General features: G+C 36.9%; 1 protein-coding gene across 10 annotated transcripts in view; it reads right to left on the reverse strand.

Moving 5' to 3' along the window:
• The window catches only part of B3galt1 (beta-1,3-galactosyltransferase 1), a 565,801-nt gene that overhangs the window by 252,126 nt on the left and 296,720 nt on the right, over positions 1-16,955 (reverse strand). The window contains exon 1 of one of the 10 annotated variants that reach the window (XM_045147961.1): positions 13,211-13,229. The exons of the other annotated variants lie outside the window; for them this stretch is intronic. The gene's annotated coding sequence lies outside the window, so the exon portion shown is untranslated. Of the gene's footprint in view, positions 1-13,210; positions 13,230-16,955 lie in introns of those variants that run through there. 10 annotated transcript variants of the gene reach the window in all.

Here is a 16,955-nt window from a genome sequence, read left to right on the forward strand (position 1 = left end):
TGAGTTTCTTGGTGCTCATCAATAATCCCATATATTTTGTCTAAGAATTATGGGATGGTGGTTGGGGGCAAATTTCTGAGAGCTTTTTAAAGGATTGTTGGGTTGGAGAGATCACTTAGCAGTTAAAGTGCATGTCTGTGAAAGCCTAAGAACCCAGGTTCAATTCTCTAGATCTCACATAAACCAGATGCACATGGTAGCATATGCATCTGGAGTTCCTTTATAGTGGCTAGAGGCCCTGGCATGTCCATTATCTCTCTCTCTCTCTCTGTCTCTAACAAATGAATAAAAATAAAAAAAGGATTGTTATATCTTTCAATATTCTCTAAATAGCTACCACTTGTAATAACTGGGCAAAGAATTAAATAAAATTATTTAAATATTACATTTAGGGCTGAAGAGATAGCTTAGCAGTCAAGATGTTTTCTGTGTAGCCAAAGGACCTAGGTTCAATTCCCCAGAATCCACACAAGCCAGATGCAAAAGGTGGCTCATGTGTGTGGATTTTGCTTACAGTGGCTGAAGGCCCTGGTGTACCCATTCAACCTCTCTCTCTCTCATTGCAGTAAAATAAACAAAATAAAATTACATTTATTTTCTACATGTCATGTAGGTGTTTTATAATATCACACAGTAATAACAGTGAATATTGAGAGACTTATGAATCAAGATAAAAAATTTAAATCTTGCTTTCTATATAATGTGGACAATAGGAGCTACTGTAGAAAGTTCACAAAGGAGGTCTAGAATTGCTCAAGTTATTAAATCTTCCTAATTTCTCCCATGTTTTACTGTTGGAGGTTGACACTGTTATTTATATCAATGTGTTACTCTTTATTGCAAAAAGATGTTCAACATCCAATCATAAAATTCCTATAAGTAGGGCTGGAGAGATGGCTTAGTGGTTAAGCGCTTGCCTGTGAAGCCTAAGGACCCTGGTTCGAGGCTCGGTTCCCCAGGTCCCACGTTAGCCAGATGCACAAGGGGGTGCACACGTCTGGAGTTCGTTTGCAGAGGCTGGAAGCCCTGGCTCACCCATTCTCTCTCTCTCCCTCTATCTGTCTTTCTCTCTGTGTCTATCGCTCTCAAATAAATAAATTAAAAATTTTAGGTTGATATTGTATATATGTAATTACAATGATTGTAATGGGGAGGTAATATGATGGAGAATGGAATTTCAAATGGGAAAGTGTGGGGGTGGGGAGGGAGGGAATTACCATGGGATATATTTTATAATCATGGAAAATGTTAATAAAAATTTTTAAAAAAGACAAAAAAACCCTTTAAAAGATTTAAAAAAATTCCTATAAGTATTAAAATATTGTTGAAAGTAGCAAAATATAATTAATACTTTTAAATGAAGAAGAAAGGATGTCAGAATTTGGGAATCAGACATGAAGACATGAATGAATCTAGATTATCTTCTCTATGTGAAGCAAGAACAAAGCTTAGATATTTGATATTTTAACATGCATTACAACTGAGAAGATTAAGGGAAAACTTGTTAGTTGTTATTATAGAAATGTATGCTAAATTAGCACCCAAAAGCAAAGTGATCAAGTTGCAGTAGGAGGCACACATCACCACTACACAAAAGGAAAATCATAAAAAAAGGCCTAATAATATCTACTGATACCATCTGACTCTTAGTTTCAGGCAAAAGCTCTTAAAAGTTAATGTCACATTTACTATAAAAATATTGCCATGAAGCTATAATACTAATTTTTAGGTCCACTATTTATACAACAACCAAACAGTGATAAGATCTACAAAATAGATCACTCAAAGAAATTGATAATTTTCTTAACTGCTTTTTTACAAAGGGAGATACGTCTGCATACTGCCATAGGATGGACTAAGTGAATTCCTTTGTTTATCCACAGGCTGTGGTGATTCCTTCAAAAAGTTCCTACTGTTAATGATTATGTATGAAAACATTTTTATCAGTTACCTTCCAGGATTGTTAGGAACTGAAGCAATTAATCAACAAGCCACTTGTTCTCTTTTTCATATTCAACAATCTGTTAGATTTTTTCCATCAGAGAAGAAATATGATGTGTTTTATTTCCTAGCCTGTAAGTCCTTTTTGAAACTCTGTGTTTGAATTATTTCTGCTTCAACTTGACAAGTGATAAAACTCTTTCGTAGAACAAAGGCATTCTTAAAGTTAAAGGAATGTTCTAGGTACACCGATCCAACTTACCACTGCAACCACAGAACAGCAGAGAACTAAGAGGCAGATAGCAGGTGCTCACCATGGAAATCATGGGTTTAAAAAAATGGGAGTATTAGTCTTTGCCAGATAAAGAAAATTTTCTTGCCCATAGATGTCTGTAATTTTATAGTTAATTCATATCTACAAACCATTATTTATTTGTACAATAAGGAATTGTGTTTCTACATGACACTCCTCACCTAGCAATATAATTGGAATAAAGAAATATTAATGGCTACACCTGTTCTGCAACCATTTTGTAATTACAACTCCCTATCAATGTTGATTTTACCTTAACTAATCCATGTATGTGTTTATCTAGCTGACTATTATCTTGCCAGGTACTGAAGACAAAAGGTGACTTTATGTGCTTTTAAATATTTTCACAAATGAAACAGTAACAGGAAACCTTCTTGATGTGCCCAGAAAGAGAATTTTGGGACAATGAAATAAAATGATGAAGGGATCTACGTAGCTCACAGAAATAAATTTATACCTACATTTTAATAGGTATAAATGTTCTGTCATAAAATATTGAGTTAATTAAACAAACCAGGAGAAAGCATGCCTATGCTTTTGTTGTTAATGCCCTATGGAAAATGTTATAGGAAGCTTATATAGCAAACTTGACTGGCATCAAATTAATCATACAATTGAGTTCTGAATTACAGGCTTTTTCCTTATTCTTTCTAAATAAGCCAGGAAAAGAATTTTCTAAATCATTCTGAAAATAATGCTTGCCCTAAAAATGGCTTTGTGAACTCTAATATCTACAGGTTTGGTTAGTTGGTGACAGACTTAGTCTACAAACTCTGTGATTTCCTCTTTGTTCTCATCTTTGGCACCAATGCTTTAACCCCAATACAGTTATGTGTCGATTTTTTTGAGATTTTTAAAGTCAGGGGTTGGCTCAGGATTAAACGTGGTTAAGAGGTAGATATTTTGAAATGGTAGTTCTTCATTTCCCACTTTCAGTGACAATGGAGTAAATCTTACATATGTCAATACTGAATTATGACCTCCTTAGTAACAATTCTTTTTTAGGGCAGGGAACTTGTCAGTGTCCTAGGACTAAGGTAATGTCATATTTGGTTAGCAGTAGTGCATATTTAGAAACTAGTAATTGTATAAAATTTTTGTTATGAAATATTAAACCTCTTCCTAGAAACAGAAATCCAGAATAGAATGGGGAAATAAAGTTTCTATAAAACGTAAATACTAAAGCAATCAATCAAACACCTCATGTTTTCCAATGTGCGCAGAAAAAGGCCCAATGGAATGAAACAACCATTGATTCTATGAACAGATAAATATCTTTTCTTTGCCTATTTGTAACAAATTATTAAATATACTAACACTTACATACTAAATTCTCCATGCAAACAAAATACACTGACACAGACAGGAGGAATCAGAAACTCTGCTACTTAATCCTGATCCCAATCATGAGGTCCAGTAACTCAGAGAGCACAGCCTGTGTCTTTGGTCACCTCTTACTCTGTGTTACAATTTTATCTACATCTCAGAAAAAATAAAATGTCTCCACAAAAATGTAAAAAAAAATGTAAACTTTAGAATTCTACTCTTAATGAAATACTGTGACCTTCCCTTGATTTATCATTCATATTCTTAATTTCACTGTTTTGCTTGGTTTATATCTGTTTCTATCAGACTAAAGTATGATCTATTTGCCCCTTATACCTCCACTCCACAACTATTTGTTCATCCTCTCCCTGTTCAGATTTCTTGCACTTACCAAATGATGGTAAACACTGTAGTTGGTATCTCAACATCCATTGAAATTCCTTGCTTTGGGGAGGCAAATATTAGATTAGTGGAATTAAACTTATTGCAACGGATCTCTTGGGATTCCACTGTCTTTTCCAGTAATCAGTTTAAGAATAGTATCAGGATATGCAGAGACATTTATCGTACCGATAACTGTGGGCTAACGCCACAATGCATAACCCATATACCTCAACAAGGAGGGGCCAATGGGGAGGGGTAGGTCACAGATGAGCCTAATAATGGTACCAAACTGCTTGTATTTGCTGAATAGGAAACTAATAAAAAAAATTAAAAAAAAAAGAATAGTATCAACACAATGACTGTCAGCAAGCTACAAGAGTGGTTTGTCACTAACCTCTAGTAAAGTGCTTCAGCGCTCTCTGCACTTGAGGCTGTACGCTCCCTATTTCATTCCTGACATAAACAAGAAAGTTTGGCTACCACCAACAGCTATGCTAAGTCACAGAGGGACCAGCCTCAGGACTGTACATCACAGAGAGGGAGACCAAGGAAAGGAGGGAGGGAGAGAGGAAGAGAAAGAGAGAGAAGTAGAGAGAGACAGAGACCAGAACCTTTAATAGGGAGGAGTCACAGAATCACCTAACTTTTGATCTGTTTCTTTATTCCTTATATGAGTTCATTATTATTATTATTATTATTATTATTATTATATGTTGCTTAAGAGCCCAAACAAGATGCCTGTGAAGCCTAAGGACCCTGGTTCGAGGCTCGGTTCCCCAGGTCCCACGTTAGCCAGATGCACAAGGGGGCGTACTGGTTAGAACAGTACAAATGGTCTATCTCCAATTGTGGGTAGGATTTTACTTCCCTATGTTTATACTTTAAATGGTGGTCATGAAAACTCAAAAACCAATTATTATTGGTTTATTTGACTGAACTCCTTGAATGTTAAAAAGTATATGAAAGAATAATAATTAACTTCTGTCTACATTATCAGTGGCAAGCTGGATGGACAGTAGCCATGCTTTTATAAAGATAAGACATGGAGCTTATTTACAGGAAGGAATTTGTAGGAAGGGAATGGAATAAGCATCAGATACATCATTCAGTATGATATTTGTTTCCCAAGTGAACTAGTCCATGATCCTTAAGACTGTAACATGTCAGATGAGACCTAACCAGTCTGCAGGAGAGCAATGTGATACAGATATCAGAAGTACTGCTTTTTAGTGAGTCTAGCAGTCTCTTTTGAAAACTTGGTTTATTTATACCAAAGACAATGCTGGAGAGTTGGCTGAGTGAGTAAGGTGCTTGCTTACAAACCCTGAAGGATTGGTTTCAATTATCAAATACCCATGTAAAGCCAAATGCACAAGATGGGCCATACACCTGGAGTTCATTCACAGTGGAAGAGACCCTGGTGAGCCTATATTCATTTTCTCTGTCTGCCTCTTTCTCTGTGTCTCAAATAAATAAATAAACAAACCCAAAGTAACTGAGACATGTAATAAAAATTGCCTTCTTTGGGCTGGAGAGATGGCTTAGCAGTTAAGCGCTTGCCTGTGAAGCCTAAGGACCCTGGTTCGAGGCTCGGTTCCCCAGGTCCCACGTTAGCCAGATGCACAAGGGGGCGTACGCGTCTGGAGTTCATTTGCAGAGGCTGGAAGCCCTGGCATGCCCATTCTCTCTCTCTCCCTCTATCTGTCTTTCTTTCTGTGTCTGTCTCTCTCAAATAAATAAATAAATAAATAAATAATTTTAAAAAATTGCCCTCTTTGTCATTTAAGGATTAATGCAGCCTTCACACATATAGTTGATGATTGCTTTGGGTCACAGTTAATTTGTTTTATTGTGTCAATGTATAAAAGCCACAAATACGTGTCTTCTCGAATATTCTGTCAGTATATTCTACACTTTTTTCTTTGTTAATTGATGCCAAATAGTTTCAAAGAAATATGTTAATAAATGAAGGGTTAATACTTTGGAGGGGAATATATAATATAACTATTGACATGTTAGTACATATAAAACACACAATATTATTTTATTTATTTATTTATGAAAGAGGGAGGAAGAGAGAGCGAATGGGCATGCCAGTGCCTCTAGGCACTGCACATGAACTCCAGATGCCTGTGCCATGTTGTGCATCTGCTTTGTATGGGTTCTGGGGAATAGAGCCTGAATTTTTTGTCTTTGCAGGCAGGTATCTTAACCACTAAGCAATCTCTCCTGCCCACAATATTCATTTAAGTTATCAACCCCCCCTAATTTCACTTCAAATGCAAGTTTCAACCACTAATAATCAAGACATTTCATAGTTTTTGCATCAAATTTACTTATTTCAGCAAGTACTAAGTTATGGTAAATATACATTATGAATAGGTGTAAATGCTTCCTATTAGAGAATAAATAAGCTCTTACATCTCTAAACAAGTCTCTATACCATTAATTATCCATTTTCTTTCTCTTATTTTGCAATGGATTTAAAAGCCAATGATGTTAATTCATCGTTCTTTTGTCTCAGGTACCAGGTAATCATAATATTAACAATTTATATATTTTGCTACACCTTATTTAATTTACATGGGCAGTTGGACATATGATCATGTTGGAATGCCTTCTTTTTATAATTTTGTCTATGGGAACACTGTCGCATAAATTGTCTGCACTAGAGGAAGCCATGGGTGAAATGGCCTTTCTTATTAAATGTCACAAGATTTAATGTCACAGTATAATTGGGATGGAAGGATAATTGCACTAAGCTCAACATGCCTTTTTCTGCTAACACATTATTAATCCACAGGAGTGTTAAAATATGTTCAATAAAGGCCCCATTCACATGGAAATTGTTGGCACTTGCTAAAAATTACACTGTTTCATTGCTCAGCCTTGAGATTTTCATAACAAATTTGGTTTTCAAATAAATTGTAGTAGAAGTCCACACTAAAATTTTTCACAATTGTTCCCAAAATATTTCCAAAGTTGTAAAAATGGTCATATGCTTGAGGCACTACTACATTCCATCATTGCTCTGGAAACATCACAGTTTCTGCTTTGAAGGTATGTTAATCTGCTTTTGGTCTCACCTTTGTCACTGTTTCTCTTGCCTGCAAACACATATACATGAACACACACACACACACACACACACACACACACACACCTGTGTATTTGATTCCTGTGTGTTTTAGGAGGGCAGGCAGTGAAGAATTAAGGTAGGTCATATGATTGAATCCTGACTAATGGGACAGAAGTCATGACCCCAGAAACCTATACAACTCTTCATGCTACTTTGATTCCTCCTGCAGGAAACAGAAGCCCCATAAGGACCCTAAGGCTTGAGGCTTGCTGGATATACATGCTGAGCTATTGGTGTGATAAAAAGGAAAAAGGAGTGTTAAATCTCTGAGACTGTAGGACTCCATAATATAATACAATTACACTCACTTCATTTGGTTCTTTTCTTTTATTTCCTTTAACCCTTTCTTCTCCATGTCTAGGTAGCATCTATCTAGTAAAGAAAAGTTTTATGAAAATAAGTTACATTCTGTTCCTCTTTTATCTTCAAATTATTCATGATCTTGTTCAGGTTAATTAGCTCTGTGGAGCTTAACATTCCTAATCATCAACCTAAGAATTCATACTCAAGTATTTCATGAAGTCACAACTTCCTGGACCTAGTGCCTGTTGACGTCATCTGCATGACTTTGTATAGAATCTGTCACATACCCGACATGCTGTAATCTACATGGCAGTATAGCGGTTACCTTCTCCATGGTGGAACAAAACAGTTGGCTGAGAGCAGTTTATGGGAAGAAAGGGTTGATATTTTGGCTTACAATTTTAAGGGTATGGGTTTTCTTGACTGTGGAAGCATAGCAGGAGCACACCACCAGTGGATATCACATGTCCACATGACCAGGAAGGAAGCAGTCTAAGTAGTGAGTTTGTAGGTGGGTATATTACCCAAAAGATCACCCCCCAGTAATAGAATCCTCCAGCAAAGCTCCACCTCCCAAAGGCCCCATAATTTTCCAAATTCAAGTATTCAAAACACATGAGCCTGTAAGGAACATTTAATTGAAACTAACACAGAGAGCTTCATAGATTTTGTTATGGGAAACTACAGTAAAAGGTTCTGCATCATTCTTTAAGGGTTATACAATATATAGATTTTGCAATATTGTCTTTGGTAAAATTTACCTATAGAGAATTCTACCTACTATATAACCCCCACTTCCATAATTCACATTTGTTTTTCTTAGGCTAGAATGTAGATGTTTTTTAGGAGATATGAAAAAGCCACATAGATATCTCCTACCTTATAAGGTAACTAAATCTAATTAAAAATAAAAGAATTAACCAAAGAATCTTGTAGGGATGGAAAATGCTGCTGCTCCTAGAAGCAATGAACTATTCCACAAATTTCTCAGTGACAGGTGGGGAATAGTTCCCTGTGAGTTGTTGGTCAGGGAAGTCCTAGAATCCCCCAAAATGATACAGGCTATTGCTATTGGTCTTGGTTATCCAACAGATCTGTACAGTAAGACCACACTGCTGAAGACTCCATTCATGTATAGTATGTAAAGATATCGAGCTGTAATTGAACTACAGGCCTCTTTCCAATGAGCTGGCTTTCACAGTGTCTGAAGATTCTATACAGGCTGCTGAGGAAGAAAAGTTATCAGTGGGTTCATCCAACACTAGACCTTGCATATTACAACTGACCTGCTAGGCCAACTGGTGAAATAGTGGAATGACACCTCTGGGAGCAAACAACTTCTTTTTTTATTAGATTTGAGACATGTTCTACAAGAGGGAACTTATGCCTGATACTGTGAACCAGATAAAAAATGGGCCTTAGGTGGAACCTACTATCCTTTTGCCTAACATATGTGGTATTAAACTATTTTCTAAATATTTCTGTTTATACTCACATATTGGTGCTATTCTCAGCTTTGGGCAGAAAAATCTTGCTGTTTGCAGTGGGCTACAAGTTAATGTAGTCTCAAAACTGGTCAAAGTGCTGACAATAAATGAATGCTAAGTAGTCAGCCTTATATGGGACATCTATACATTTCTTCCTCAACTTGAGAACCATTGTAGAAGTGGAGGTAGGAACAATTTAAGAGCTGAAGATTGGGGAAGGAGGCTGTAAAACTCTTTCACTTAGACAAGACATGGCCATTGCACTCATGAACTCATAGCAGCTGTGGTCACCTGCAGAAAACCTATACAGTAAGGCCAGTTATCATTGTGTACTGGATGTAGGAGGGTCTTATGACTCTACACCTACCTCTGAGGAACTACAGGTACTTAATGGTTGTTGAAAGAGGGAGAACCATTCTCTTCAATGCTATATCCACTAGTATATGAGGGAGAAAAGAAGTTCAATCGGGGTAGAAAGGTTATAAGAGGGCATTGGGAGAATCTGTATGATCAAATTACAATATAGATGTATGAAATTGTCACAGAAAAATTTAATAAAAGATGGCTAGAAAGGAAATAATTATGAATATGTGAATTCTTCTTGTTAGTGAGAACACTTAAAGTTCTCTCCAACACCTTTTCTTTTCTTTCTTTAAACCATGTTTTTTATTTTATGTTATTTGAGAGGGAGGGAGAAGGACAGACAGACAGAGAGAATAGGCACACAGGGGCTCCAGCCACTGTAAACAAACTCCAGTGGCGTGCGCCATCTTGTACATTTGGCTTAAGAGGACAATGGGAAATTGAACCTGGGACCTTAGGCTTCACAGGAAAGCACCTTAACTGGTAAGTTATCTCCACCCCCACCCCCTTATCTAAGATAAACCAATTTACCATGGTCTTTCAATCTCTCTTTATGAATGACTTTCACAACTTCTAATAGTTATAACTTTTCTAAACCTCTCCTTCATAAGATAGTGTGATATAATTGATCTATGGTGAAATAGTAAAATGAAACAAAAAAGAAACCCATTCAACCAGCTGTTTCTATAGACAAAAGTGCTTTTGACTGTTATTATAGCTTTAAATTACAAAATCAGGAACAACATACTTGAGGAAAATTGTAATGCAGGAATTTAAGGGAATAATATTTTTATGGATTTTAAAGTGCTGGATGACTATGCATATTTTATAGTACAGTTTGTTTGAATTTAATTTAGTTATAATAATAGTAACTTTCAATTCAGCTAGGAACATACCCCATAGATTTCTTTCAATTAAGAATATCTTAACAGGACAGAATTGGACATGATTAAAAAACTTGGAGGCATATGATCTGCCCTAACCACTCTTGATAATTTTAATTAATGGAAACAGCTCAACAAATCCATTTATATAGAAGCACTAGAAGGAGCAAAACCAGATAGTAGAGAAAAGTGTGCTACTGAAAATGTAAGTAATTCAGTCAATTTAGCTTTATAGGCTTCACAAAAATCTTAATTATTTTAAGATGATGGGTATGGAGAAGGGTCCCCTGGTCATAGTAGGTGGCTGGGGGCCACTTCTATAATTTGCCTAATAAATGAATACATTTTTTACAATTTGCCTGATAAATGAATAAGTCACTGTCACTAAGCCACTTTTATTCAGGCTTATCATGGGTACAGGAGTCAGGCCCAACTGTTACATAATTCATTTTTGCCTCTAAAATTTAGTATCTATGACTTTCAAGCTTTCGTGTTGACAAACTGAGGATATGATACGTCACTGTGGCTCTGAGGTTTATGAAAGGGATTATGGATAGAGCCCTTACTAGTGTGCCTGGAATGGGGCATGTGGTTGTGGTAGAAACAGCATGAGGTTTTACCACTTCTCCCATCTACCAATAAGAATCTACTTCTACACACTTTGAATTTGAACATCCTCTGAGATTCGCCTTGAGCAAAAGAATTTGCCAGCAATGTCACTGTCTAAACTTCACTGTACTTTAGGATATGTTCAGCTGTCACTCTCTTGCTAGGGATACCCCAGCTCTGAGCCCAGCCACCAACCTACAAGAAATGCACACTGCATTGAAAAAGCACTTGGAAGAAACACAAAGATCTCAGGTTGACAACCCTGTATTACGTGCTCAGGTAACAGCAACTACCTTCTCCTGTGTGAGTGAACTATCTTGACATGCCTGTGCTTCTAAAAAAGCTCCAGATGACTGTAGACCAGTCACCTTTAGGTGATTTGACAGAAGGTGGAAAACAAGACAACGTAGATGGCTGGGTTCTTTCTTTCTTTTATAATCTTCACTGTAGTGAACTGTGTTTTCATTATCTTCCTCACACTGGTACATTCTTTCATGACTATAAGTGGTAAAGGACATGTTTGCCTTAAAAGTGAATTCTACAACCTGCTCTCAAAGATTCAGACAATCCTGTTGCCTCTGCTCTTTCCACCCCAGAGTCCACTACTGGTTTCTTAGTATGCTTCCTGAATGTCTTTGTGTTATCATAGGTAATCCATTATAGGCCTATATGCCTTCATTTGCCTGGATTCCTATGTTTATAGACTTCCTGTATCTTTCATTTGCCATTTTAACAATAATGACCTTCTTGTACTCACTGTTTCCCTCCCTTACCCTTGGCCTTGATCTACTACCTTCCTAAATCTGTGACTTCTAATAGAAACCTTTTCATATTTACATTCTGGGCTCTGTTTCTCTACTTTGGATCATTGTTGGTATGTCCCAAGTGCCATTAGATATGGTATTATCTTAATTGCAGGTGAATAAATTCATACAATTTTCCACAGGACATAAATTAATAAAAATAATAGTAATCAATAAAACAAAATGGCTAGGTGATTCTTTGTTAATTTTATAACAGAGGTGATGGTAACAAAACTATATAAGTACCTATTCAATAACAAATCATATCATTTTTATATATATTTAGCTAAAATCCTGATTTTTTTAAAAAATTTTTTATTTATTTATTTGAGAACGACAAACACAGAGAGAAAGACAGAGAGAGAGAGAGAGAGAGAGAACGGGTGCGCTAGGGCTTCCATCCTCTGCAAACGAACTCCAGATGCGTGAGCCCCCTTGTGCATCTGGCTAACGTGGGACCTGGGGAACCGAGCCTCGAACCGGGGTCTTTAGGCTTCACAGGCAAGCGCTTAACCGCTAAGCCATCTCTCCAGCCCTAAAATCCTGAATTTTCTGAAGGTTCCGAAACCCTCGGCTGCAAGTTCTTACCCTCTTTGTTGGTATTTGTAATCAATTATAATAACAAGGGACTACTGAGTGATTATCATGGTACACTTTGCATTAGTACTTTAAACTTTCTCCTACCTTTGAGGGTTACCCTCCTTTTCTCTAAGGAGGTCAAATTCAATTTAAGAGCAGAGTACTAACAGTTCATTCATAATGTGGAGAAAATTATTACTATATGATATAATTATTTAAGATTATTTTACCATGAAAACGTTTGGTTCAAGAAATTTCCTCTTAGATATAATAATTATTTTAATTATTTCTAATATGGCTAATTTTTATAAAGTTTTTCTCATTGTATTAACTAGTAACTTAATTGATAACTGAACTAAGCATAATAATTTTAAGTTACTCAAAATTTCATTAGTTTTTGTTCTATGTAGATTTATTTTATTATTATTACTTGTTGGAGACAGGGTATGGTAGTTTTGAATGTGAAATGTCCGCCATAACTTCATTTGCTTGTGGTTAAGCCTCATACTCAATCGCCATTTGGTGGCATTTTGGGAGGTGGAGACTTGCTAGAGGTATATTTCTGGGGGCAAACTTTGGGTCTTTTAGCCTAATTGCGACTTGACAAAGCTAGCTCACTCTCTTGCTGCTTTCTGCCAGCTGCTGTAGCAAGATATGAGCCCAGTGTCTACTTTTCCATGCCATGGTGAAACTTCTTCCTGTGAGTATATGTGACAACAAATTCTTTCCTCCCAAATGGTGCTTCTGGTCAGGTGCAGATCACATACAGACAAGATTGGCTGCCACATATGGATTTGAATAGGAGGCAAAGCCTATAGTTCTAAAAGCCTGTAATTATCCAACTAGCTATATTTTGGTGACCAGCTTGTAAATATCACAGATGCAAAGGAAGAAACGGCTTAACTAAGGTCTCCTTATCATTTGTGTGCAGTAATAGTCACCTTACAAAAGACTTACACACTTGTTATTTCACTCAGTTATCACAACCTTATGATCTAGGCTGTGATTGTAATGCTTTCCCTTCCCACCTAGGAGGAAACTAAGGCTCCAAAATTTTCAGGTTTTCCTAATATTCTTACTTTTCCTGGACACAATCCAAGATATAGTAAGACGAAGCTGGCATTCTATTTCTTCTGACATCTCGGCTCACTCCTTAATAAGCATGAGAGCTACATCACTCCATAGCTGTAAGTAACTCTGAAATACATAAAGAATGAAAAGAGATGGGAAAGATGAAAAATGACATGAAAGATAACATCTTCTCAACAGTAATGAAGAACTGGAATTGGTTATCTTAATAAAAGGTATGCTTCGTTAGGCTTTGCCTTATTAAAATCGGGATGACATATGCATTGAAAACTACACTCGTGTACGACCCCTGTTTCTTGTCAGAAGAACCAATAAAGGTCTTCAGACAGTCAATCATACAATAATGTTATATTATTTGATTATACCAATTATTGAGTAATGCTGTGGCCCTACTCTTGTAGATATAGTGCACTACAAAACAATAATTCTTGCTAAAGAAATATACAAAGGGTGCTGTTTAGCTTATCTACACTGCAATGTGGCAGTGGTGGTCATTGGGAATATCCATCTGTGAAGACAGCAATTTTTTGTTTGTTTGTTTTGATACAGGGTCATACCATATATCTCAAACTGGCCTGGAACTCATGATCCTCTGGAATCATGCTGGAACACAGGCATGAACTACCACATTTGGCTTGTATTCTATATATTTATATTGTTAAACTCAGGATTTTTCAAAGGTTATAAGCAAATTTAGAATGAATAGATGATTCCAATAAAAACCTTTAAGGGGCTGGAGAGAAGGCTTAGTGGTTAAGTGCTTGCCTGTGAAGCCTAAGGACCCCGGTTCGAGGCTCCGTTCCCCAGGTCCCACGTTAGCCGGATGCACAAGGGGGGTGCATGTGTCTGGAGTTCATTTGCAGAGCCTGAAGGCCCTGGCGCACCCATTCCCTCTCTCTCCCTCTATCTGTCTTTCTCTCTGTGTCTGTCACTCTCAAATAAATAAATAAAAATTAAAAAAAAAAACCAAAAAACAAAACAAAACAAAACAAAACCTTTAAGGCTGGGTGTGGTGGTGCACGCCTTTAATCCCAGCACTTGGGAGGCAGAGGTAGGAGGATTACATGAGTTCAAGGATATCTTGAGACTACATAGTGAATTCCAGGTCAGCCTGAGCTAGAGTGAAACCATAACTTGGAAAAAAGAAAGAAAGAAAGAAAGAAACCTTTAAGCCCATATAGTTAATAGAAATATTTTTCACCAAGACTGGTATTAATATCAGACCTTTAATCTGAATCATTACCCTACTTTCTTGTTGAGGTCTTATATTGATATGACAAGCCTGTTTCCTTATATAAAACCTTCTTTTCTAATTTATTTATTTGAGAGTGAGAGACAGAGAGAGAACGAGGAAGGAGAGAAAGAGAGAGAGAGAGAGAGAGAGAGAATGGGCAAGCCAGGGCTTCCAGCTACTGCTAATGAACTCCAGGTGCATGCTCCCCCTTTTGCATCTGGCTTACATGGGTCCTGGGGAATTGAGCCTTGAACTTGGGTCCTTAGGCTTCATAGGCAAGCACTTAATCGCTAAGCCATTTCTCCAGCCCATAAAGTCTTTTTAGTAGCAATTTCTTTTTATTTGTCTAAGTCTTCAGTTGTGTGAAAACAGTCTTCAGCATATTTCTGTACCAGTCTTAATTCCTTCTGCAGGCTTCCCACTATCAGCTAGGACCTCTCGAACACTCATCTATGTGACGCTGCAGCTCTCTGTCTCTCAATGTGCTCTTTACTAGGAGGTAATTTAACTCTGAAAAGTGCTAGCTAAGGCTCTCCGTACACTGCTATTGCTCCAATCTGCCTTCTATCTTTTAACAAGCTTCTTCATGCTTTTTCTTGCAATGGGAAGAATTTTTCACAGTTCCTATTTTCATAGGAAGTAACCTTCAGATCAGTCGAAGACTAAAAACAGGCCTGCCATGGTGCTTACACCTTTGATCCCAGTGCTTAAGAAACTGAGTTAGGAAAAACATTGTGAGTTCAAGGCCAGCTAGGAGCCACACAGTGAGTTCCAGGTCAGCCTGGGTTAGAATTAGAAAAAAAAAAAAAAAATCAAAGACTAAAAGCAAATAATAATAACAATAATAAGTCTGTCCTGACTGTAGATATTCTATATTTATATCTTTTTAAGTTGTGCTTAGAAGACTATGACTCCTGTAGTCTGCATTCAATCATAATTGAAACTCATAAGTGGAATTTAGATTTTATTCCACTTTGTTTTGAAAAAGGGTTTCATGTGGCCAAGGCTAGCCTGGAACTTCTGAACCTTGTTCCTCAATCCCCCAAGAGCTGATAATAAAGAAATGCACCACCATATCCAGCTTTGGATTTTATGGCATTAAATGTATTTATTTTGACTTGCAATAAAAGGAATTTGAAAATTTCTCATTGAAACTATTTAATGCATAATCATAGGTAATTCCTGGCAGATGTGTGAAGATTCTCTTTAATATTTTCATGCTTACTCTTGGTATGTCTTTGTTGAAGTGTTGTCAACGGAATAACTATAGAAGGCTTGGTAAGGAATGTGCATTTCGTGTTGTTGGTTAGGTATTTCTCATGTGGACCAGTCTGGCAGGCGAGCAGAACTCAGTCTTTGTGATCAGATTCCTTTGGTTGCTAATCTGTTCTAGTACTCACTTCAGTGGAGGCTTTGGGTAAGTGACCTGAGTATTTGAGTGTTTCATCTCTGGGATACTGGGATAATATTATTCCTTCTATACAGTTGTTTTATAATTAAAAACACCTGTAGAACTCCTAAGAATGGTGTCTGTACTTTGAAATGATTAATAAATGACCATTATAATATTTCAGAGTGGAAAGCTGACTTGTCTGCAATATAGAGGTCATATAGAAGTAAATAGATAATGGATGAGTTTCTGGCTAAAGTAAATATGACCAAGGCAAAATTTTTAAAAAATTTTAAAATGAGAAGTATAATTGTTAAATCTAGAATTAAGGTAAAGAATAACACTATCTCTTCTATGAATAAAATGTCAACCATAAAGAAAGAAAAAGTTGTCTTGTACACATTTCTAACAGAAAGTAATCTGACAGCAAGGAAAATAGTTAAGTAGAGCTGGGCGTGGTGATGCATGCCTTTAGTCCTGGCACTTGGAAGGCAGACACAAAAGGCTTGCTGTGAGTTTGAGGCCAGCCTTGGACTACAGTGAGTTCCAGCCTGTGAGAGGGTGAAATTCTACCTTGAAAGAAGCAGAGAAAGGGGCTGGAGAGATGGCTTAGCGGTTAAGCGCTTGCCTGTGAAGCCTAAGGACCCCGGTTCAAGGCTCGGTTCCCCAGGTCCCACGTTAGCCAGATGCACAAGGGGGCGCACGCGTCTGGAGTTCGTTTGCAGAGGCTGGAAGCCCTGGCGCGCCCATTCTCTCTCTCCCCCTCTATCTGCCTTTCTCTCTATGTCTGTCGCTCTCAAATAAATAAATAAATAATGAACAAAAAATTAAAAAAAAAAAAGAAGCAGAGAAAATAGTTGGGCATGATAATAAATTTATTTTAAAATTTAAGAGTGGTTAAAAATATCCAATTTCATGATAGGAAATCTAGATGTAGACTTAAGATAAATGAAAACGTTTTCAGACAAACATCTGTCAATGTGACCAAAGTAGAATTATTCATAATAAACAAAGCTTGATACCAAATATTCTTCAACTTGTGTATGTATAAATGAAATATACTAAATATATACCATAGAACATGTTTGGCCACAAGAAGGAATGAAACACT

This window comes from Jaculus jaculus, chromosome 4 (assembly GCF_020740685.1).
Source record: "Jaculus jaculus isolate mJacJac1 chromosome 4, mJacJac1.mat.Y.cur, whole genome shotgun sequence".
Lineage (NCBI taxonomy): Eukaryota > Metazoa > Chordata > Mammalia > Rodentia > Dipodidae > Jaculus > Jaculus jaculus.